The sequence below is a fragment of the Chamaea fasciata genome, unplaced genomic scaffold (assembly GCF_029207755.1).
Source record: "Chamaea fasciata isolate MVZ Bird 193981 ecotype frontalis unplaced genomic scaffold, bChaFas1.0.hap1 SCAF_11, whole genome shotgun sequence".
NCBI lineage: Eukaryota > Metazoa > Chordata > Aves > Passeriformes > Sylviidae > Chamaea > Chamaea fasciata.
Window position 1 is genome coordinate 9,103,818 of NW_027094096.1, and position 22,776 is coordinate 9,126,593.

Consider the following 22,776-nt stretch of genomic DNA (forward strand, 5'->3'; position numbering starts at 1 on the left):
AGGAAAGCGAGCATATTTGGAAAAGTATTATCCCAAAGTGCAGTCCTTATATTGCATGAATCCTGTCCAGCCTCAGTGGAATATTAGGCCTGAGTTTGATAGCTTAATAGGAGAGATTACAAAAACTCACACATAAAACCAGCAGTTGGGAAGTACAGAAATTCGTCTGTAGCACGATCTACGTTCTTGAGAGGGGTAATGTTAAATCAGCCAGGAGAAGGTCAAGATCACACAAAGAAAATAAATCAAGGCTTCGCTATGTGGACCTGTCTAAAGGTTAAGGATCTAAAGGATATGCAGATAGTCTGAGATATCAACAGCCCCTAGGGGATAATTGCTCAACCAAGTCCATTTGAGCAGCTCTGAGCAGATGGTTTAGTAGGTATATCGACTATTGCCGTGCTTTGTGACACTATTTATTACCCGCTGAGACTGGGAACAAGTGATACTGTAGACACGTAGCTGGTTCTCTCTCTAATCATGTGCATCCTTGCAATATCCAGTGACCCAGAAACACATTCCCAGAGGTGCCATCTCCCCCAGGCAGCAAGTACATAAAGTAACATCGGATAACTTCCTGGAGGAATAAAGCCTGCATAGATTAACCACAAAACAGGTTGTTTGGCTGAATTTTCTTATCACTGTAAATTACAGCTGTACTGTTAAATGCATCTGAGATAATACAGAAGCTGCTGGAAGTATATAAAAGACTCATCAACTTTATTCTTGGCTCTGAGTGCAGAGCCCATGGCTGCTCAGCTTGTTGGCCCAAGTTTCTTCAACGACAAATACTTTTTCACTTCTTCCAGGCATCACACGTACCAACACTAAGTTTTACCTGAACTCCTTCAGTTCAGACTGGGAATAGGTTCACACCAGTTTATTCAGGGCAAGCACAACCACAGTGGAAGTGTGATGAGGAGGAGGCTAAGCTCTCCCTTGTCCATCCCATCAGGGGACTAGGGAGACAAAAAGACTCCTGCCTGCACAGGTGGCCAAAGCCAGGTTTATGCATGACTAACTTCCCTCTTGCTACAATGGTGAGTAGTAAATTGGGTTACACTCCTGTTGCCTACAGAGTAGCGAGCAATGATGCTTGAAATAAGTCAGCAATTTGAATAGGACATGTAGTAGCAGTGCTGGGCACAAGTTCAGAAGCTGTCAGCTCAATGAACTCTTTGAGCTGAACCCAGTCACTCTGGGGCAGTGACTTCTCAGTATTGACCTTAAAAACACCTACCTTTTGTAAATGTCCTGCAATTCAGCCTGAAACTACTTTTTCTAGGATCTATTCTTTTAGAATCATTAATTCCTATCAAACTCCAACAATTTGCAGTTTTGCTCTTCTTTATCTGTGCATCAGGTTTGCAAAACAAGTGCACCAAAGATCAACCCCTCCTGGGCACAGCTATGAGCAATACTTCACCCCCTTCCTGTCACAGAGCCAGCTTTCCCAAGGGAAAATTTTGATCCAATAAAACCTGAGTGTGACATTTGGTTGGGACTTTTGGACATCTGGCATACATAAGGGTCTGCTGGAATGCTCAGCTGTGTGTGCAGTGTACAGACATCCACTGCACACAGCCCACACAGTGCACCTGAGCCTGTCCAGGAGCAGTGGATTTACTGTGCCTGTGCTGGACAGATTATTCATGGGAATGGGATGAAATGATATGTCCCAAAAGCAATGCACTCATGGTACAGGTGTTGACCATATGCGTACTGTGTGGCAGTGAGATCTGGCCCTTTCCCTTCACATTTTATGACTTTGCTTAATCAAGAGGAATTTTATACCTTGGCACACCTCAGCATCACAAGTGAGGGCAACAGAAACTGAACAGACATTAATTCAAAATACTAAGAGAGAGAGAGGGAGCAACTTACAGCATGAGTACAAAATAAGGTGTCTCTAATGGAAGACAAAGAGATACTCAGTGTTTTTTATCAAAGCTGGAGCAGGCAGCCCTGTGAAAGGAGATACATTGAATATTTAGGTTCCTTGATTTCAGGTTCTGGGCAAGCACAAAATGCTCAAAGTTCATGCTCTAGGTCTCAGTGGGCTGAGCCAGATACTTAGATCTGGAATTGAGAAACTGGGCTGCACTGCCTGTGATCAATATCTTAAACAGAGGGAATGTCATCATTCCTGCTCGTTCACTACCTTCCCCCCACAAACAGACTTTTTCTTTCCTAAGCCGATGCAAAAAAAATGGTTGCTAAAAAAGAATTCAGAACCTTGACAATTTGGACAATCCTCCACTAATCTTCCCTTCAGGGTGCCCACAATCCTTTAAAGCATGACAAACTGACAGACTGAGCTCCTTTATAGTCACTGGACTCTCTATATCTTTATGAACTGGCTCTTCTGTATGCAGCAGAAAACCTGGGAAGGCAGACACTGTCAAAGGAAGGTGAAAACAGGCCTATTTAAGAGCTTTTGAGGGGTCACCAGATGAAAGGAAAAAACCCGTGCACAATAATATGACTCTTCAGGTACAGAGGGGGAAAAAAGCTGCTACAGCCTTGGAGAAGAATCCCACATATCTGCTAATCTACGTACCAAAGGTTAACTGATACTTAAAAAAACAATTTAGAAGGCACTCAAAGCCAAAAAAACCAGCTTGCCACAGAGCAGAATCCTCCCCCCAGCACCGTTGTGCTGGTTTAGATGTTATTTGTACCAGAGCCAAAGTGATCCGCCCTTGACACGTGCAGAACGTTACAGCTCCAGGCAGATTTGGTTCAGTGGGGTGGAGAAAGTTGTGTGTGCAGTGACAGTGGAGTTCATTCTCCCCCTCCATATTTCATTTTCTTTTTAGGATTCTCTCTGTTTTGATGCCACCCTGCTGCTTCCAAACTGGTGGGGGAAGCAAACTGAAACACACCAGCTGCTAACAAGCTCATTCTAAGCTGTACCCAGGCTAGAGAATTTCTTCTATAGATTGGAAAGACACATGTCAAACTACTTTTAAGAAGCCAACTCTGACACATTTCCAACTGCAAATTTCACACCATTTTTTTTTCCTGGCTATCTGATACTGAGTTCAAAAATACTGCAGTGATAAACTAGTCACCTGCCATATGGCATTCCAATTGCTGAAGATGACCAAGCCTGAGTTCACAAATTATTTTTCACTCAGATACCAGAAGCAGCATTATAACAATGTGGACAGAATGAATAGCATGCTGTTGGGTAACAGACTGAGATGCAGACATAGCCCATTCTGTTATACATAAACACACACACATATATTTTTATATATACATATAAAGCTTTCTTCTCAGTCTCGATTTAGCCATTATGACTATCATGAGTAAACTTGGAAGATGAGAAACAAGATCTCTTAGATATCCATGTAAAACTCAAAAGTTGAATTGTATTACCAAAACCAGATTTTTCATGTATTACTGCATATAGTAGAATAAAAAGTAGTACAAGAATTGAACAACTTAATGCTAAGATTGTTTCCAAATGAACTATCACATGAATTCTAACACCATTCCCAGTTTTCAAGATTATGTATGTTATTATAAGATACTTAAACAAAAACCAAAAAAGAATAGGGATGTCTGAAAACAGGACCTCTCAGATAATAAAAGAATTTCCAAACCCATTCATTTTTTTTATTATGGCACTAAATTTATAAGTATGTCAGCAAGTACACGTGCTGCACCTGTGGGAAAGCAGAATTAAGGTTAACACCTATGCTTAAAAAAAAAAAAAAAAGATTGCTTTTAAAGATTATAATTCACAAGCTGTGCATACTAATGCTACTTCATCCTTCTCAGCAATTAACAAAGATGAAAAGAGAGACTGGCTAAACAAATAGACTTTGAAGCATCCTTTCATCTATTTAAGAAACTGGTGGGATCTTATTGCCATCACTTTGCTGTGTTTTATAGCTTCCTGAGAATCTTAACTAAAAAAAAAATCAATCTGCTTGGAGCAAGTCCTACAGGTATTTTTCAAATTAGAAATACCTGAAAGTTTATCATTCCCCTCTCTTTCATAGAGCTCTTGACAAATATGATTGGAAAAGATTGATATTTTGTCTCCTCATTTCCTGTACTTGAAAGATATTTTCTCCATGAGTCACTATTTCAGCATGTTATTCTTCCATTCTGGGGCAAGCAGGAACAGCTCCTGCCAAGAACCAGCCTCTCTTCCTGAAAGGCCAGGACAAGGAGAGACATCCACAGCAGGGACAACCTGGGTGGAACACGAAGGGAAAGTCACTTGGGAAGTGATACTGTGAGCTGAATAAATCCTGTGAGAGAACACAGCTAGTATAGCAAATAATAAAAAAAAAGGGGGGGGGGAGGGGGGAGGGGGCAAGCCCCCTGTTTTGGGTTCCAGGACAATTAAATTATCACCACTTACACCAGCAGTAACAATGGTACCTGCACACGTGCAAAGGTACACGCAGACTAATCATACAGCAAGATAAAAATATCCATCTCAAAAAGCTGCTGCAAAGTAATTAAAAAATCTAAAATGCATTACTTCTTTTTGCCGTTGTCCAGGGAATTTTTTGGTCAGGATTTGGGGAAAATGAGAATTGCAATGCAAGAGTAGAAAAATGGAAAATAAAATTGGCTTTAAAAAAGAAAGCATCTTGCTTAACCTCTTCCCTGTCCTCACATAATGGAGGAAGACTTGAAATGAATCTTGAAGTTCATGCTGTATGTGACTGTGAGAGAAGAAGGGGAAAAAAATAAAGAGAGAAAGGAAAGAAAACCCTCAGTGGGCTCTGACACTCTTCAGAAATTCAAAATCTCAGCAGTATGCTCAGGGATGCCAAATGCATGTTTTCATTGTGGCAGGTGACCCCTGAGCACAGGGCAAAGCCCAGGTGAGGCCAGGGCAAGGCTGGCACAGGGATTCAAAGCAGGCACTGAAGAGCTCTTCCAACTGAGCTCTTAAGACTGTGCACAATTTAAGTAGTCACGTATTTAAATGCTCTGCTGAAAGAAGCCTTTTGTTTTGAAAGTTCCTGTCAGTGCTTTCTTTTAATAGGAAATCAATATATCATTTGTTTTCTAGAAAGTAGACACCCGTCCTTCAGGACTTGTGCAGCCAAGTTTAGCTCTGCTGGAAAATTGAGTAGTTTTGACCTAACTTTTCTTTTTTTCATGAATGTCACTTTCCTTACCCTGGGGATAGGAGGTAAGTGAAAAGAAAAGGGAGTGAACATTATGGTATAAGTTATACTTAGTACTAACCATGGCTGAATTACCAGCTCCTAATGATTTTCAGTGCTGGCAAAGCAGAAATCCAATGTGAGCTAAAAAGCGATCAAAAGATAAGAAAAATGTGATCTGTTTCCATTGTGTTTGGCTTTTACACCAGCAGCAAGAGGAAGAAGTTGATAGGGCTTGTTGCCAATAACTCTGCCCTGCAAGCAGACAGAGATGAGGCTTGGCAAAGACTTGGCAACAGGAGGGCCTCAATAATCTCCTTTAATATCAATTCAGGTCACATAAAAGAGAACCTTCGTTCGAAAAGTAAAGGAGTGAGACATCTTACTCATCCTCAGAGTAAAGTGAGGGGCTCTAGGGCTTTCTGAAAGGAGCTGCAGGGACAAGAAACAAGGAGCACGCTCTGGTCTGTTCACAGGCACATGCAGCAGTTCACCACCTTAGGCAGATTGGAACATAAAAGCAGCCTGAAGAAAACAGCTTGAACCCCTCCTCTTCCTTCCTGAATTACAGACCAAACCATGGCCTTGTTGCAAGATGTTTATTTACAGCTGCTTTGAGTAGAATACAAACAAACATCTTGTAACAAGCTGTCTGATGGCTTCCCATTACACATCCAGAGCTTAGCACTGCTCCAGCAGGTACTCAGCAGTGCTGCTGAAAGACTGAGCCACTGTGAGAATATGCAGAATTAAATCTGATGTCATTTGCCCACCTTCATCATTCTTCCCATGGAAGGCTAATGTACAAAGACAGAACACCTGATCTGCAATTTTAGTAAGAAATAAATCACTGAACAGTCAATGATAAAAAAGGGAACAATTTCAAAAGCAGCAGTTCATATTCACAAGGTACTACAGCTGAAGGAGTAAAAATATGATAAATGGCAGTTCCATAGTCACACATAGGAAATCCACACTTAAAAGGAAGACATTGAAAATCAGAATCAAACACTGGATAAGTAATACTGAATTGTGTATACAGAGTGATGGATCACTCTTCTGTCACAAGTTAGGAGGTTAACCTGATTTTTTAGGTTTCTTTTTTAATAGTGACACTATTAAAATTTGAAAGCTGGATATCCTGTTTTGGTATGTCTTCTCCTTTTACATAAAAGCAAGCTTGCCTATCTATGACAAGAAAAAGTCCTTGAAGGGAGAAAATTCAGCCCTTTGATGCAGAATGACAGTCCTTGCAGATGGGCACAGACTGTGCAGACAGAATTTCTCCCTTTGGCTCCCTGACTGCTCCGTGCCCCTTCCATGGCAGATATAAATATCAGCTTTAGCTGTGCTGCTGGTCACAGCACGATGTCCCAGGGTGCTGGACACTGCACAGCCGAGGACACAACGCCTGGTGTGAAGTGCCAACAGCCCACATGCTTCACAACCTACACTCCAAACCTCCCAAGCCTGGACAACACAAGGTTTCTGTATAAAGCCACTAGTTAAATTGCTTCTTCTGAAGAAACCTGCTTTTCTTTCAGCTAGAAGGTGCTTAAGGGGAAGACAAATTAGAGTATGGCACTGTCAATGCCAAGGTCATGGATTCAATTCTGTATGGGCCATTCACCCAGGAGCTGGGCTTGATGAACCTTGTGGGTTCCTTCCAAATCAGGACATTCTGTAAACTGTGTAAACAATGTTCCATTCTTACCATGTTTAACACACAATGCAGCCAAGACCAGAAAAATGAGACCCTGATGCAGTTCTGATGCTGGAGAAGGCTGCAGCACATCCTAGTGCTGCTGGTGCCTCATCAGGCTGGTGGCAGGTCCATATGGATCTGAAACAAGGGCCGGGGAAGCAGCTGGTCTCAACACACTCAGGGCAGGAGCAGACAGATTGAACACTTTGCAACATCCCATTCCTGAGGAAGCCCAGCAGGTGAACATGGGCACATCGGAGTATCAGGTAAAGCTCAGGTTATCAAGGTTACTTTCTAGAGCTGAAGTAGGCAGGTGTGCAGTTTTTACACAGCACAGCTTTACTAGCAGGATTGCATCCACTTAGCCCAGCCGTTTAAGAATCTTAGGAATCAAAGTTGTTAACTTATGTGAACATAGATGTACCTACACAGGCTTGGATTTGTTTGCCAGAACAAGCTAAGGTATTTAAACACATTGACATTAAGAGTCCACACAAGTTTAACTGGATCAGTTTTTAAGGCAATTTTGAAACTGTGAAACTAGTTTGTTGTTTGGGGCTTTTAATTGTGTAAATAGCATAGAATATAAATTTCCATACCATTCCTATACAAGCATTTCCATCATTCATGGCAAAAACCTGATTAACATGCCAGGACTGCCATGTTTCTACAAGTCCTTTTGGTATGGTCTGACTGCAGCTCTCAAGTATTTAGCCTGCTTTCACCTCACTACTGCCTTGCTGCTCTCAGCTATTAATCCCCAAAGTAATAATCCCTGACCTGAACTTGTTCCTATTTCTTTCTTGTTTTGCCTCAGGTTATTCACTTTCCACTGCTACACAACTTCTCATGGAATAAACTCCCCTCCCAAATGTCTTCAGTAACACTGTCATGCAATAATTTCAATGGCGAAGAAAAAGATAAAAGTATCTTAAATTCACATTCACATTTCAAATAATAAAGAATATAATCTTTTCAGTAGTCCAGAAAGCTGCCATTCAAGACACTGACCCAATTTCCTTTTCAAATGGTCAAATCAGATTCCCTTTAATCCTCAGAAGGCAGTATGGATCCAAAATTTCCTTGAGAATTTTAATCATAGAAGGCTTTTCCACAGAATGAGTTTGGTCTTTATGCTGTGAACAGTTCATTTTTAATGTCTACAAATACTGTTGCAATTAAGACTCAGGGGATTCAGAACAGATGCCCAAAAACCTGCAAAGAACATCTGTGGGAAAAGGTCTTTAATTAAAAGAAATTCCTTATAGATATAAAGGAGTTTTAAAAGAAGAAAAATCTTTTTTTGGCTGTTCTGTTTGAAATTTATTTTTAAAAAATTAAACTTCAGTCAAAAGCAAATAGTTTAGATTTATAAGTATCTTATTCCATCAGTTGATTCAATTAGAATCCCACTGCTTCAGTGACTTCTATGAAAGTCAGTAATTCCATTTCCCCAATTATTCAAAGAGTCCATTTTATTTTTGTCTTATTAAAATAACCACTTCAGATGGAAATCAAAAGCAAAAACCTAAGAACTCTCCCCCAATCTATTATGTACTCAAAAAGTAATCAAGTATTGTAAATGGACAAGCATATCATTGAATCATGGAAACAGAAGTCCCCACTGTATGTGAAGAACCATGGAGAGAAAATAAAAGCTTCCAACTGTTGGCTATAAAAACAGACAAAAAAGCCTTCCAGAATCTACTAAGAGTATAACAAAAGGAAATAGGCTATTGTCTCCCACTGTGTGGAGAGGCCTGGGGGGGTGGGGGAACAGCAATGAAACAATTCTCAGGTCTTACTTTTTGTGTACAAAGCCAAGAAAATCTCAGAGGAAATGACTTCCAGAGTCAGTGATAAGTGCTGAAATGTTTCCAGTGGAGAGCAGGATACAAATCCTTATTTTTCCTTTGTGGGTGAAGAGGTCGCTAATGTGAGCCCAAACAGAATGCTACAGAGAGACACCAAGATCTCCGGAGTGGTGCTTCCCTTTCATGGTTAAATGAAAGTCACTTGTGGAAGCAAGCCTCTTGTTAGGTGCAGGCTCAGATCTCTCTGTGCATAACAACTGGATTCAGTCTGCTGTACCCATTTACTGGGGAAGGATGAAGAAAAAAAAAATAAAGTGTTCTTTTCCCAGAAAAACATGAAACAGAAAGAAAAACTATTTTTAAGGACCAATTTGTTGTTGCTGCTACACCTCGTGAAGACACAGTCTCTGATCAACCTTGCCTGCAACCTCCGGGTGGGAAACTGAGCATCAATAGTGGAGAGGTGAGAGTGGGAGAGCACCAAGATTAAAGAACTTCCTTTGCTGTCCAAAGTGCTAGAAAACAAAACAACAAGGCAAACTGTTTCAAATACTTTCGTATTTGTGGCAAACATTTAGCTGTGTACTTAGCACACTTGTGCCTTACAAGAAATTGAGGAAAGCTTTGGAGTTGTGATGTTTCACCCCACCTGAGGAACACTGAAGGGAAGACTCTTTTCCTGTGCCTGAGCAAGGGGGTAAGAAAGCATTCAGAACCCTGCAGTGCCCTACAGAGCTCCTCTTCACTGCACAGCACAACAAACTTTTATCCCACAGCTCCTCATCTCACTGGGTAGCTGAAAATGGGTCAAGCCTCTGACGGTGTTCCCTTCAGTCTTCATCCATCAAAGCATGGGAAGCCAACCACACCCCCACCTCCTTTGCTTACGTTGATAAGGCTAAAGGAAAAGAGATGCTGAAAGATAGTTGAGGAGATAAAACCCAAGAATATATGAATACATACATACATATATATATCTCTTCCCTAATTCTTTGAAGAACTTTTCAACTTGGATCCGGGCTGATACAGTAGGGCTGAATCAAGAAAACAGTCTCTTTGGGGGTGCAGTACTCTATGGAGACAGTAACATAAATACTGAGAAAAGAAAATATCCAGAGCTGATTAACTGAATAATTTGCAGCTTTTAACAGGACCTTTAAAAGGTGCAACAGTGATGCCTGGTCATCTTTAAAGAGTTGCACCATCAGTGTAGCTTGAACCAGAGCAGCCCTGGCTATTGACTCAGACTTCCCTGCTGTGGTGGGAAGCAGAGGGCAGGGAACACCATCAGGGGCATCACACTTCTGTCTTTGCCCATCCTTCACTGGGCACATCAGGTCTGTAGGATGCCCATTGGCATCTCCTGCCTCTGCACTGAGCCAGAACTTTCCAAGCCCTCAGCTCTTGAGGACAGATTGTATTTCTTGTCAACATTCCCCATGGAGTCAGAAGCCTACGACAAGAACAGACAGGAACCACTGCCATCCTCCACAAGAACAGCTGGGCCTATTTCATTTCTAGATATTGCTGCAATCTAAACAGGTCTTTCCAGGCAAATCCTGATCCACTCCAGACCACCCTGAGCCTACTGTCTGCAGGACTTAATATAAACTTTGATTCATAAAAGTATGTCCAAAATCACAAATCCTTGAAATCAAGACACCAGTTCAAAACTAACGTGAACAGAGGAACAGATCACTTGCAGCTTACAAAGCTTCTGGACTTACGCAAGAGTCTTGGGAATAAAGAAAATGCCCTTTACACTTTTGCTGTGCTGTGGTCCCAAATAATGGAATCACCTCTAGAATTTCAAGAGGTGCCTTTTCTTTTCCCTGCCCTCACCACCCCATCCCCTTTTTCTTCTTGCCTGTAAAATCATCATCTCTTCAACATCTTCCATTAGTTTTCCAGGAACAAAATATTGCTAAAAACATAAAGCACTAGAAAAAAGTAAACAAGTTTCAGGACCTTCTATATGCAATATAGAAAAAAATTAAGTAACCATGCCATAATCTAAACTAAATCCCACCAGTTAATCACAACCAGGAAAGGTTTTCATGATGTAATCAAAATAAAAGGAACAAAATTTAAAAAAAAAAAAACAAAAACAAAAAACCACCCACATAACAAATGCAAAATTTGAAACAGAAACGTCCAGAGAACTTGGAATTCAGTTCTGTAGTTCAGTCATGTTCACTGAATTTTTATTTACTTCACATTTTCTGGGAAACTTCAGTTTACTTGATGGATATAGATATAGGTAGAATCAAACCTAAGCTTTCCAGCTTGTTCTGACATTGCTCCTTTAACAACCATGACTCAACTGTGGATCCCTAAAACCGGAGCTCATAGAAGAGAGTTCTGGGCAGGAGTTCAAGAGCTGCCAGTCAATAGCTGTGTTTTATTACTACAGGATCAATTATTCCACCATCATTCTTGGTGAATGCAAAAGAACAGGTTTGGTGGGAACTCTACAATATTTCAAAGTGCTCAGTTCCAGCACTGCAGATGCTGTGCTGAAACCAATGTCATTGCTACCAAATGGCACAAATGCCAGGATAAAGTGCCATTTGACAGATGGAAGTGCAGTTTTTGTTAAAAAAGGCTCTCCATCTTACTATTTTAAAAGCAGACTTCTTTCTTTGTTACTCATTTATGGCAAGCCAGTTACATTTTATCTGCACAATTCATCTGGTTCTCAAGTCAGATTTATGGTGTAAACTTGCAACAGCAATAAAAAGTGTAAGGAAGATGTCACCCTCGAAGATTTCCTGTAAAGCCAACACCTTAAACACCATACCAAACCAATTCCTGAGCCTCCTCCTGTGTAAGCAGTCCCAGCAAAAACAACCGAGTCAGGAATGCTCATGTTATGAACACAGCCGAGGACATATTAACTGTGGTCTATACCATCAAGAAGGTGATACCAAACACATCTTTAAGCAGCTTTATAACATACATGAGAATAAAAGGAATAAAAAAATCATTGTCAGAAAGTTGCACTTCACTGTAATAGACTTTTCCTTTTTTTTTTTTTATTTTTAGAAAATAGATATAGCTGCTTTCTTCTTTTTATAACTCCTGTACTTATTTCCAAATGCTACAAAATAAGCCCAGTCTTTCATTAGTTTGCTTATTATGGTTCTTTCACCCTTTCTTTTTAGTGCAGATTACTCAGAACATTCTATCTTCAGGGAAACTGTTCTCATCATCTTTCTTGCCACATGGAAGTAGCTGAAAAATATTAATGAAAGATTCACTAGGGCAAATTTTCTGTAAGTATAAGCAACATCAATATTTCAATGTCTGAAAAATGTGGCCATTCTCTTGCCTTGAGCAGGTTGTTAGAAATCATTGGACTTTAATGGATTCAAAATTTCTTGCCAGATTCAGTACATACCTTGCTTATGAAAATTCATAGGGGGAAAAGGTATTTTTCTTTCTAAACAATATTTGGGGACTAAGAACCTGCTCTTGTTTTACAATATACTGGTGGTGTAGGTGGAGATGTGGCTGCTGATCTTTTCATCGTGGTCCTTGTAGACTGCTGGCTTCCCAGGCAGTTTCAGCTGTCACAGTTGCTTAGAGTCCACTGAGCTGTTTTTAGTTACTCATTCAAATATTCATAAGAACCGAGGGCTGCAGTTTGCTGTCTGGTAACAACTTCATTTTCTGCTCACACTGAGCCTGTCCTTGTGGGCTGCCTCTTCCCACTCAGATTGGCTTTTCCACAGCCACGTGAGCCTGGAAGGATAATGGAGCTTCCCTGGGAGCAGGCGAGAGGGGCATGTTCTACCTTTTATCTTTGCTCGGCTGCCTGATGAAAATAATTGCAGAAGACAGTTATGGATTAACAAAGAGACATGTGAAATGATCAAACCTGTATCAAGCACTGGTTTCTGCTACCAGAGAGAGCACATGCTTTAATTATTTACCTTGCAGGACAGCTCACACCTTAGGATGGCCACATTTTTGTGCAAATATTTACTTAACAATATTGTACTTGGGCAGAGTAATGAAAATAGGTGTAATCTCATGTAATGCCCCTGGGAAAGACCAATGGACTGTGACATTTCCCTGCATGGGGGAAAATCACTAGAGTGCAACATTTCTATTATTTCATTAAAACTCTTGCTAAATAACCCTTCAGGGCAGCACAGTTTTGCCTTTTTAGCTAAAGGAAATAGCTGAAGAAAAGGAATCCACAACTGCTGCCAGTTAATAACAGTGTGTGGTAGGATTTCTAAGAGAAAATACTACCTTAGCACAGATGAAAACGCAGACACACTTCAATTAAGGCAGTATTTACAGGAAGCTGCACAACATCCTGCAGTTACAAGGGCGGCTTCCAGCCCGTCGGGTATTTCCAGAGCCCGGAGAAGGCACAAAGGAGGAAGGCTCAGGCTTCCCTCGCCTGTCTGCACATCATTGCTGCTGCCTCACCTCTGTCCTCTCATTGCTTTGGACCTGCAATTTTCCTGGAGGAGCCTGTGGGCAGCCCCAGCATTATCCCCCACACAGAAGAGGACGTGCTCCATCCACCTTCACCGCCCCATGCATCTGCAGCCCCAAATACGGGTTTTACAGAGAGAGTTTTGAATTCATGGAAGGGGCAAGCCTTTCCCTGGGTATCAGCTAAACAAGTTAGAGAGGTTTTTCTTTTTCCTTTATGGAAAAAGACTTCATTTCAATCAATAAATATACTAGAAGTACAGCATCTTAAAATGATCATCCTTTTAATTACGCTGTCATGACACTTTCCTTAAAGACTGTCTCCTTCAAGGCTTAGATTGAAAGTGTTTATTTACACACTTACTGAACATAAGTACATAATAGCAGCAGACAGCAGGGAAGTCTTTCGGATAAGCTACAACCTAAATTTTCCCTGTCTGTCCTGTTCCACTCCAGATTCAAAGAGGAAAACAAAACAAACAAACCCTGTTGTGGGTTAAGCAAAAAAGATGATGGTTTTGAAGCTAATGAGTGATAAAACCACCTTTGATTGAAAGCAGGGAGCATGGGGAAAAAAAGAGTCCAATAACACCATTTGTTTATATTAGAGAAACACCCACTACTGCAGACACTGTTAAGATACTGTCAGCATTTCTATTATGATCCAATATTTCAAAGCTTTATAACTTGGCCATGAGAAGTCACTTTTAAAATTGAATCCAGAATACAGAGTGAGTTCAGCTACATTCAGTATATTATTGTCACCATGTGGACACCAAAAATAGGTAATAAAAATAAATAAAAGAAAAAAAAAAAACCAGCTACAGCTAAATTAAAAACAGGTGTATTGAAGAGCTATCAATGCAGAGGCATCTCAGGCCCAAGTCACTCAGGTAATTGTTCTGCTGTCTTTAAAACAAGAGTGGACAAAAAAGTACCTTTTATCTGGATTTTTGGTTTATATTGTTTCTTTTTTGGTTGTTACTATGACTTCCACTCAAGAACAAGAAAAATCCTGAATAAGCAAATGATGCAAGAGCATTATAAAGTATGTTAAAACCAAAGGAATAAAAATAATCTCTGATTATAATATCAGAATCATCAGCACCAAAATAATCTTTGCTTCTGCAGCACCTGCAAGGCTTATTTGTTTCTTTGTGGAGACAGAAGGAGCAGAAGCTGTTTAGTCGAGGGGGAAGGGAGAGACAACTTGCTGGATTTTGACCTTTGATGAAATTCCTTCAGCTTGCTATCCCAATCTATTTTTCCTTTCCAAGGCTTCTGAAGAGCAAAGGTTAATGAAGTAATCTATAAGTGAATGCTAACATATGCAATGTATGTAGAGAAAAATGCACATCCCATTTTTAACATTTCTCTGGAAACAACTATGGCCTCTTATAGCTGCAATTTTGAAAGAATGCAATTATGGTATAGAATTTCAGCTACCTTTGGGCTGAGGCCTCTGGAGACACACAAAGAATTAGTGTATTGTTGTGCGATACATTTGTGAAATCATGTTCCCCTAATATTCTCCTCTAAAGCTACAGTGCAATTCCTCCCAGCTAAAAATCATGTCTGTCTTTCCTTCTGCTTGCAAAAATATTTATTAACAGCCTAAAGGCTTATTTTCAGTTTCCAGAAATCAAAAACAAGCGTCAGCTAAATTCACAATAACTAACACAGCGACAGAACTGCTCTGCTGATGACAAGAGGAACTCACTGGGAGTCAAGCACTGAAGGCAACAGATGTGGTGGTGCTGGTCTCCTGGAGAAGATGAAGGCTCTCCACCAAACTGGTTTGTGCACACTGGTAAGCTCGGCCAGCCTCCTTCAAGTTTAGGTGTGAGCAGAGATAAAACATGAGGAAAGAGGTTGGACCAAAGTCAGTTGAACAAATCTAAATGACAGGCAAATCTAACACGTAAAATTGCATCTCCCATCACCATCACACCTGACTCCTGGGGCATTAAAACCAATGGCCTTTTGCTGTTTTCCTTAATGCAGATAACAGAGCATCTAGGGATTAATTTCACTGTCAGAAAGAAAATCCAGGTATTCCTCTCTCTGTGCAACTGGCTTGATGATTCTGCATCAGGAATATCATTGTCCCAGAGAGCTCCAAGTGTAACATGGCTATGATTTATCTTATTGACAGGGCAAAACAAAAGTGGGCAGGAACTTAGAGACCAGATATATTGTTCAGAATAGCTTAATCTTCAGCCATGAAAGCTGGAAATCCAATTAACAACCAAATTGTTCCTAATATCTCTTTTACTTCAGCTCAGCTTCTGCTCAAGGTGTTTTTCCAGAATTTATTGACAACACTGATATTAATGATATCTAACGAAACAAAAAGTCAATTACTGTCATCAAGCCAGTTCCTTAACACTGTTTTGAGGCCACTGGATTGCAAGAAACTTCAGAAATTTTGCTTTATCCTACAGAAAAGCCTGACTATCACAGGCAATTTTTCAACTGCTGAGGACACTTGACTACTAAATACACCATACACATTCATAAAGCCCCAGAAGAACAAAATCAGGACCTAATAACGAAAAAAAAACAAATTACATTTTCATCAAGCAGCACCACTGGTCACCAATGCTTTGCTATTCTGAAGCCTGAAAGAACTCAGGCTAAAGGCTGGGATTCGAGTGGGGCACAGCTGCTGTCCTTAGGTGCACACCACGGCTTTGCAAGGCACATGAGCAATGAGGTGAGCCTTCATCCTGCACCATTCCCTGCACACCAAGCCCTCATATTTTCACCAAGTCTGTTCCAAATTCCGCCAGACTATCAAGTGGTTTCAAGTTAGGTGCTGAATTGAAGCACGTAATTATTGACCCAGATCCTGCCTTACCAGTTTTAGCCAGACCCTGGTTTGTCCAGAGCTCCTCTTTGAAAGAGCAAGGAAACTTTTACTTGAACCTGTTCAAGGCTGAAGACTCGTGGCTAAACTCTACTGTGAGTCTTCTATATTCTGTGAGTCCACAGGACCACCTGAAAGTTCATTTCAGCTTATGGAGCTGCAAGAGCATAATATACTCTGGGACCTTCTGCCCAAACCACCACACCAGCAAGACTACATTGCTTTTTCTCTACTTCTACCCTCTAGGAACTCCCATAGTCTGTGTACAGGCTGATTCATGCAGCACACAATGCTCTCCCCTCCTTTAAGTATGCGTTTTCCCATAGATAAAAATTCCCCTTACACCAATTCTTCAGGATGTATTCTCCTCAATACCTGAATGAGGTCTCACATAAACTCTGAGCAGCCTAGTGAAACAACAAAATACTTCATGTTTTACATAATAAATCAGCTTTATCACGTTTGCAAAACAGTCACCTGTGAGACACTTGCTGTACTAACAAATAGCAAAGCCCTCTCCTTTCAATCCCCCAAGTATGGCACAACATATGCATTACATCAAAGTTTCTTCCTGCAGCACCTTCCTTCATTTCTAACAGAATTTATTAGCAGCAGCCTGGAAAAAATATCTTCTTATTCTTTAATAATGGTAAAACAAACAAACAAAAAAAACCCAACACAAAAACAAACACTCAAAACTATGCAGTGGCAGAATCCCTAAAAAATAACTATGTGTGTGTAAATGCAAGAGTCTTGGAAATTTTCATTGAAAAAAAACTCCATGCTGTCACATATGAAGGCAAGAACCACTATAATGTCTTTTCTTCACTTATCTTGGCAAAAATAAGAAGGAGATGGCAGTATCAGAAAATTTAGCTACAGTAAACAAAAGAGCTTGAGTTGACCATTTTTTTTCTTTTTATAGTAGACATATAGGTAGAATAATTATCGACGTTTCCTGGCTGGTAAGGATTACACTCTAGCAAGTTAACCACAATAGCAACATTTGCTTTTCTTTACACTTGGTTCTGAACCGCACCACTGAATCATGACGGTGTTGCCCAGCTCATAAAAACAAAATAAATAAAATAAAATAGCATAAGGCACAGTTGCAATATAAAGAATACTCCCAGGAACACTGCAAGGGTCGGAGTGCAATCCTTTTGCTCCCATTTAGCGGCTGCAGCCTCGCCGAAGGAAGAGCAGCGCTGGCAGAGCACAGCTCCGGCCGTGCCGGGTGCGCTGAGCCCCGGCAGAGCCGCGACACGTCGCAGCGCTGCGGGGAGGGGACACAGGGACCAAACCCGGGCTGGCTGCCCTCAGGAGATGGGACTCACACCTGTCAGGCGGGTGAGACCCCAGTCCCGACTGCAAAGAGCAGAGACACACCGGAGACTGCCTCCAGCCGAAAATGACCAAACAAACAAACAATCAAAAAACCAAAAACAAAAAGCCAAACAAACAAACAAAAAAAACCACCACCAAAAACCAACCCACGCCCCCCCGCCAGCAAACCCACATTCACAACAAACACTGAGGAACCCACGCCTGGGGAGAAAGCTCCTTGTGTAGAAACAAGGCGTTTTCCAGCGCCACTAGTAAACCCTAAAGCCGGAGCAGCTGCCAGCCGTTATTCTTCCCCTTTTGCGGGATTTTGGGAGAAGAGGCGGCGGCATTCCGGGCTCCGGGGCCTTTCCCCCGGCGCACGGCCGGGTTCCCGGCCCGACGCTGCCCCCTGCCCGCGCTCCGCGGCCGCGCAGCCCCGCGCCGCCGAGGGCCCGCGCCCAGCCCCGCGCCGCTGAGCCCGCGGCTCTTCCCGAGCCTGCCCGCCGCTCTGCCTCGAGGACCACCTCAAGGCTGTCAGGCTTTTCCCCGAAACGAGGGAGGAGTAGGAAGAGCAGCTCAAAACCCCTCTCTCCTCTGCCTCTTCCCCTCCTTATGCCCCATCTCTCTCTCCCCTGTACTGGTTCATTTAGAGACTGACTCTCAAAATTATGTGGGAAAATAAAACTTTCGAGAGGCTTACCTCCCCACCATGGGACAACTCCAAATATTCCCAGTTCCAGAAAACACCACTGCTGCTGTGTGCCCTTCTGGGCCAAAAACATCCCCAAAAATCCACATCAAGTGGCCTTTTCTCCCATTTGCCCATTCACTAATGCCCATTAGCTAAAGTCTTTTAAAAATTGATTAGCATATATTGAATTTTACAGTACTTTCATGGAGACAATTTTTTTTAAACTGGGAAAATTAGTAGTCAGAGCACTGACTGAAACACAAGGCAGCCTTACAGGAAGGACACCTCCTCCAGCAGGAAGGACAAGGGACCCTTTGGGATTTTACCTGTGTGTTCTCCAGAGCAGCCTCTCTCCAACAGCATCACAATAGGCAGCACGTGCTGCTCTCCTCATGTGCTGCGCTCCCCAAATACAGTTTATGAAGTCTAGCTCCATCACCACCTCACAGGTTAGCACAAAATAAACTCCTGAATAAATGAGTACACAAATCTCTGCTTTGCTTCCAAAGCAAGCAGAAACACCTCCCACTCCTGATAAAGTTTGCTAAACCCACCTACCAAAGTTGCTAATCAGCCTATCCCTGCCATTCACCAGCAGCAATTAACCTCTGCAACATGTACCCGACATTCAAATGAATGTTGCGAATGCCCTGAGTGCCCCTCCCTGCTGTCAGACCCCCCCAGGGCCTCCTGTGCTCCCCGTGGGTGCTTTGCCAAGGGCTGCACCCCCAGAGCAGGGCAGGGCAGAGCAACTGGGTCACCAGCTTAGCTCAGGAGACAGGAGGGGATAACTGGAAACGAAGCAGCACAATCCCTGTGCTCCCAGCACTGTTCAGCACAAACCAAACCCGCGCTGATATTCTGCAAAGAATTCTCCCTCTCCTGGAAAGAAGGTTTCAAGGAGTTCAGTCATATTGGTGATTTTCTTCCCTCATAACTACAAAGTCCTCTCTTTCCCCCATTTTTGGAAGACTAAGTTATTTACATAATTTTAAAAAATAATTAAGAGCAGGAGGGTTCCCCTCATTTTTTTCCCCTTTTTAAATAAAACCAGTCAGTGTGTAATAGAAGGCACATATTTACCTCAGAAAAAGAATCTCATCCCCCATATTTAGTAGGAGAACTGAGTTTTTATCCCATTTCAAAGGAGCAACAAAGTTATCGAGAGGAAAATCTCACATTACCTTTGAGATCAGTTTTATTATTTCAGGGGACATTTTCAGTCACAAACCACTACAGGTTTGTAGTCACAAACCACTACAGGTTGCTCAGCTCTGATTTTCTGAGAGGAAGATCTGCTACGCAGATAAAGAGATGTTTGTTCCAAAACAGCAGTGATCTGAGTTTCCATAGCAGTCTCTTTATCAGCACAAGGAGCAAAGAGGATTTCGTAAAATTACCTGACAATTGGTTCTGAGGTTTGATCTTTTGTACTTCACTTAAATCCTACGTATTTCAGGCCCATTTTAAGCCGATTCCACATAATCTAAGAAGAGACTTTCATTCCCTTCATTTTACACATTTTTTGATTACACTGTTTTCTTTTGTTTCTGTGTCTGGTGAACTGGGTCTCATCAGAACAGCTTACAAACCTGACAATAAGAGAAAATCTGCCCTTAAATTGGTCTAAATGCACTTTTTCATGACTTAGCCCTCACAGCAGAAATTCCCTTTAAAAAGGATACTAGGAGACGTGGAGGTCTCCAGACTCAAGAGGTGCATCATTGTTTTCACTCAGCAGCATTAAAAGGGAATAGACCCTGTTGGCAAAATAGCTAAACTCCTTCAAAACTCTTCTTACACGGGCAGAGCACCCTCCTGCCCTTCCCTGGGCACAGTCTCAACCTGGAACACCCTGGGGTGCTGTCAAAGGGGAACATCGTCACTACAATCCCTTACTCCTGGAGTGTTCACCAAGCAAACCAGGTTACACTGAATTATTCCAGGGGCTTGCCCTGAGAATCATACTTAGGTCTGACACTGCCTTCCCCTGCACATGTTCCCTCCTCTACTGTGCACTCCAATATAAAAGAGGGAGGTGCAGTCCTCCCGGCCTTGTGCAGAAGTGGAAGGTCAACCTTCAACTCCAGCCCAGCTCATTTATTTAGGTCTCAGTTCCTTTTCCCTGTATTTAAAAATGGGAGAGCAGTGCTCCCTTCAAAGAGGGCCTAAAGTTTGTAAAGTGTTTCATGAGGCTGAGACAAGTAAGGGCTGCAAAGGGCAAAATTTCATTTTGTATTGATTTGATCTCTGTGTACATTCATTATGCTTGAGGACACAGAATTTCTTCCATGCAAAATGTTATTTAGGGAGGCCAAGATGATGTATGATTTTAATCAAAACATCTGGGAAGAAGTTCGACTCCAGGAAAAGTTCTGGTGCATCAGCAGTAAAAAAATGAATGGATGGTTGAAGAACAGAGCTGTTACAGGACGCCTAATTAAAAACAAGAAGCCTTGAAAAACAAGCTCTTATTATTCCTCTTCCTACCACAGCAGATGGGTCCTTTCCAGAAGAATTGCCCAGGCACACGAGGTTCTGTTTGTGTCTTACACAAAAGACATTCAGCACAAGATGCTACTCTGAAAAAGTAGCTAAAGACCTTCACTCCAGTATTTGTTGCTAGTCTTGAGTACTTCATTTTTGCCATCTTGGGGAACCTTCTAAAGCCATTGCCAGGTCACAAATTCAGTTCTGCAAAAGACTGGCTCAGTCTTTATCATAAAACATTTCATCTGTTGAATATTTCAATGTGTTCATTGCCATCATAAGGAAGCATTAATGGTGATAAAATAACCAGTCAGCAAAAATTCTATTACTTCTCCCTTAGTAAATGTGATCATTACATCCTCACTCAAAAGTTTCTCATTTCCTGAGGGATCAGAACAACTATTAGCTAAAAAGCACAGAGAAGGTACAACTGACACCCATTAAATGCATATAATCACATTGCTGTAGAGAAACCCCACAGAAATTGCACCCTGAATATCTGTTTCTGATAGGTGGCTTAAAGTATTCTTTTATTAGGATTAAGAACAAAAAATGTAGCAGGGAAAGATATAACTGTATAACACAGCCCTTCTCCTCTGCTCCCTCTTGTATTTTGCCTTTCTGTGCATTGAAAATTTATTCTTTTAACTGGATTAGTTAGTTAAAATGCACAGTATTCTTTTTAAATGGCTCTCCATATTTCTCTCTGTGGATTACTTTGAAGCACAACATGTCTATTCTTTTGAACAGGTTCACTCTCTTCACAGGTGTTCATTAAAGTGTGCTCAACTCTAATCCCCTTAGCACTGAAATATGCAGCTTTTAAAAAAGACCCAATATAAACCAGCATTGCTAAACTCTTCAATGCTGAAAAATGGATATTTTCAAAAGGAAAATCAGTGTCTTAAAGACCACACATGTTCCTCCTGAAACAAAGACTGACCTACTTAGTACCCAGTTTTTAAAAAGCCATTTTTATCTTTGACATTTACAAAGGAGAAGAGTCACAGCAGAATACAGTCAATCTGTAAATCTCCCATTGCTGGTGAGAGCACACAGTGGAAAACCCACCACCCTATAAATAATAGAGGTGATTTCCTCAGCATCTTGTTTACTGAAAAGCTGACATCATGGAGGAGAAAGGCTGAATAAATAACCAGCTCCTCAGATGCTTTCCTCAGCACCCTTTGCAAAACATTCACACAGCACTTACAAGAACATAGTTTCTCACACATCACCCTTCCCAAACTGTCCTAGATTTTGTCCAGATTAAGTACCACTAGGCCAGGTCCACATCTGCGAGTATTTTGGCAATGAATCAGTAGGTGAAAGTGGCTGGTGCTCCACCCCCTGACATCTCTACTCTGTGTATTTCACATTTGCCTCTCTGTAGATTTAATCTGACCCTGGACTAAATGCCGTTGATGCACATGGGGTTTGATGCTTGTCACCTCTCAGGTCTCTTCCCAACAGGCAACAAAGCAACACAAAAATTGCATTCTGGCACTTTTCCTCAAGGATGTGCTGACAAGAGTCACCCAGAGATTCTGGGGCTGAGGCATGAGCTCAGACTGAAAGGGCTGTGATGCCCTTCAGATGCAGCTTTACCTACAAGGGCTTCCTGGTGGGGGAAAACACTGAGGCCTCTACTGGGAGCCCAGTCAGTGAAATTATCTTCCTAAGACAGTTATTACCAACAGCACCCAAAATTAAAAAGCAAGGATCATCTCTTGCCAGTTTTCCTCGAATATTGCAAGTTTTTTGCTATGCAGCATCTTCTACAGACAGAAATGGATGGAAAGTCTTCTGAAAGTTTCCCTTCTTTTGTAACTGTTCAAATATCTCCTGCATGTGCCAGTTAGTTTAGGCTGGCAACCTGAAACATGGCAGGAGGCATCTCCTATATGTGCCAAAGAGTTCTGCTCTGCAAATTCATTTTATAATTCAATAACCATTCATAGATCTTAGTGGAGTGCATTCCCTGTAGGCAGCAGCAGGAGTCATCCCCCACCAGCTTTCAAAATAACCCTTTGTAGTGCACAGAAAATGCTGGATCCCTTTAAAACTGAATTTGTATAATTTCAAGTTCTTCTTGTATTCTTCTTTGAAGATTTCAAAGCCTTTAACAACTATTAAATATGCTTCTCTTATTTGGGGAGAATATTAAAATACCCTTAACCAACAGAGAGACAAAGGCAGAGAAACTGCAAAGTGTTGCATGTCAATGGTAGGAGAGAAAAAAGAAGGGGGGAAAAAAAGGAAGAAATAGTAAGAAACCTCATTGAGAT

General features: G+C 41.5%; 1 long non-coding RNA gene across 1 annotated transcript in view; it reads right to left on the reverse strand.

Moving 5' to 3' along the window:
• Positions 1-18,536, reverse strand: part of LOC136295324 (uncharacterized) — a 29,792-nt gene extending 11,256 nt beyond the window's left edge. The window contains exon 1 of the long non-coding RNA XR_010722640.1: positions 18,325-18,536. This is a non-coding gene — a long non-coding RNA (uncharacterized lncRNA). The remainder of the gene's footprint in view (positions 1-18,324) is intronic.
• Positions 18,537-22,776: the final 4,240 nt, after the last annotated feature.